The following is a 2,597-nucleotide window of genomic DNA, read 5'->3' as shown; positions in this document are numbered from 1 at the left end:
GGGCCATCCACGTGTCCTTTGTCCCTTAAGACCTCCTCCTACGTACCTGGTTGGTGGGCTTCCTACCCCTTCCGTCCCCCTCTCCCCGGGGTTAAAAGAGCCAGCAACCACAGGGTTTGGAGAGCTCTGTTGGAGCTGTTGCTGGATTCAGAGGCCTGTGGGCCAGAATAAAGCTCTGGATCAAAACCCTCCATCAGAACCAACTCCTTTCCTTCACCATCGCCTTAAAGCTTCTCTGCCAGAGGAAAACCTGAGGAGCAGACCCTCTTAAGGGAGGAGGCTCCATCCCACCACCACTAGAGCTCCTGCATGCCTGGACTTGCCTCCATGTGCTCAGCTGTAGCACACAGCTAGCCAAAAGTGTCTCTGGGGTGAAAACACCACAGTTGCCTCTATTTGGTTCAGCACCAAGGGCCAGACAAGCTCAGGCACGTCCTGTCTGGCTATATTGGTAAATATTCCAATACAGTTTCACATGATCTAGCAAATACAACGTCTAACATTTCCCAGGGCCTACCTTTAACATTTTCCCAGGGCCTACTAAGCCTAACTTTCTTTCTAACTCCCCTAATTTTCTATGATTTAAAAATCTTTTACTAGCAATACCTCCAAAAATGTCAAACTGTTCCTCGATCAGTGGGAGGTGAAACACACCACTGTCATACCCCACTCACCAACAGGGCAATCCATTGTAGAGAGAGCTCACCATACACTCAAGAAAATCCTTGATCAGCAGCGTGGGAGTGTTGAAACACTACAAAATGTAGAAAGATTATGTAAGGCTCTTTATGTCATCAATTTTCTTAATAATTCATTTATGAAGCCAAACCCTCCCATTGTCAGGCACTTCTCCAGCACTAGCAGAGCTCAACTCACAGAGAAAGCCCTTGTGCTGATCAAAGACCCTGAATCCAAACAAATAATGGGTTCATTTCCATTAGTAACTGGGGGCAGAGGCTATGCTTTCGTGTCCACAGAATCTGGCCCCAGGTGGATTCCCGGCAAGAATATCAAGCCATTCATCAAGTCGCCAAATACAACACCCAGAGACACTTCTCCAGAACCCCAGAGAGAGGAAAGAGGTCAAGCTCAGGTGGCGTGGAGCAGAAGAAGGAAAAATACTGTAGACGCAGATGTTCGTCACAGAAGAAGATGACTCTCCACTGCTCCAAAAGATTATAAGACTCTCTGTTGATCAATGAACTTTTCAGACAATGGAGGTTGACAGAATGGTTTTCATCTTTTGTTAAAGAAATTTGTTGGATTGTAATAATTGTTTTTATTGTTTTACTCATGTTTCCCTGTTTAGTTAAGCATCTGCAGAAGTTCATTAGGGGAAGTCTTCTTAGTAAGAAAGAGCAGGGGAATTGTGGAATCCTCTTGATCTTTCCCCCTCAGGGAATTCCCCTGAGCCCTCCCCTGGAGAGACTTACCATAGAGTTTCCCCACCTGGGCGAACAGAAAAGACTTCCCCATGGAGTCTTGCACAACACTGATCCATCCCAGTTCCTTTCCCCATATGTCCCAACTTCCCCTGGTTTCTCCTTTCCCTGTTTCCTCATTGATTGTGGTACCCCTGGTGGCAGGCCCCTTCTTCCCTTTGTACCGCCCCTGTATCTTCCCCTACTTAAGCCTTGTGCAGAGCACATGTTCTGTCTTTTGTCCCTGGTTTTCCTTTGGTGTGGTGGATGCAATAAACCTTCGCTGGAATACATCATACAAAGATCCTTCCTGTCTTTCCTCTGCTGAACTATCTGTGGCGTCTGTGTGTGCATGGACTTGAAATGGCTGCTTTTGCGTCCTTACTCTGAGCAGCTTCTGAAGGAGATGCTTCAAAGAAGTTTGCAGCATTTCTACCATCCTGCCATGCTGCTACCCATGGTGCCCTATGTGAGGCTCGAACCCACGACCCTGAGATTAAGAGTCTCATGCTCTAATGACTGAGCTAGCCGGGCCACGCTGGTACAGATGTGCATAAAATATTGCAAATTAAATGATAATTTTTTCTACAGATTCTCAAATATAGATAAAGGTCACATAAAATACACATTCTGGTTTTGTAGTCAGCTTGAAGTGGTGACAGCAGTTCAAAAATGGACTGCTTTCCAAATTTCTGTCTTAATATTTCTAACCAAGACACTGAGATTATCTGTGTAAAAAAAGCCATAATTTTATTCTCACCACTGGAATTATGTTAATTGTTCCTACTGTGTGAAACAGTGTTGCTTTAGTGCTAAAACTTCTGAAAATAGATTTTATTGTTGAAATGCAGCATAACTGCAGCCAGAAGCCTTTAAAGAGTGGCAAAAGTATAATATGATACCTATACCCCATCCCCCCAAATGTTATAACCCCATTTCAACATAGTGCACAACAGATCATGCTTGGAAGCTCCAGTCCCTTGCACTAGGGACAGGACAGGTCTCATCTGCCCACAGTTGTTACTGTTGAAGTCTATTACTCCTTCTCTGGAAAAAGTAATTTTCAGAGAGGGGCCAGTAAGTGTCGTATTCATAAATTTCACAACAGGATCTAAGCATAAGTTCTTAGACACAGAAGACATCTAATTTATAGGTGAATTTCAACTTAGAAAAACC

At 44.4% G+C, this 2,597-nt stretch overlaps 1 non-coding gene across 1 annotated transcript; it reads right to left on the bottom strand.

Moving 5' to 3' along the window:
* Positions 1-1,882: 1,882 nt before the first annotated feature.
* Positions 1,883-1,955, bottom strand: TRNAK-CUU (transfer RNA lysine (anticodon CUU)). Its single transcript has one exon. It is a non-coding gene; the product is annotated as a tRNA-Lys (tRNA).
* Between the last annotated feature and the right edge of the window lie 642 nt (positions 1,956-2,597).

Source organism: Molothrus ater, chromosome W, assembly GCF_012460135.2.
Source record: "Molothrus ater isolate BHLD 08-10-18 breed brown headed cowbird chromosome W, BPBGC_Mater_1.1, whole genome shotgun sequence".
Classification (NCBI taxonomy): Eukaryota; Metazoa; Chordata; class Aves; order Passeriformes; family Icteridae; genus Molothrus; species Molothrus ater.
Note: the sequence above shows the minus strand (reverse complement) of the source record. Positions and strands in the feature narration are given on the sequence as shown.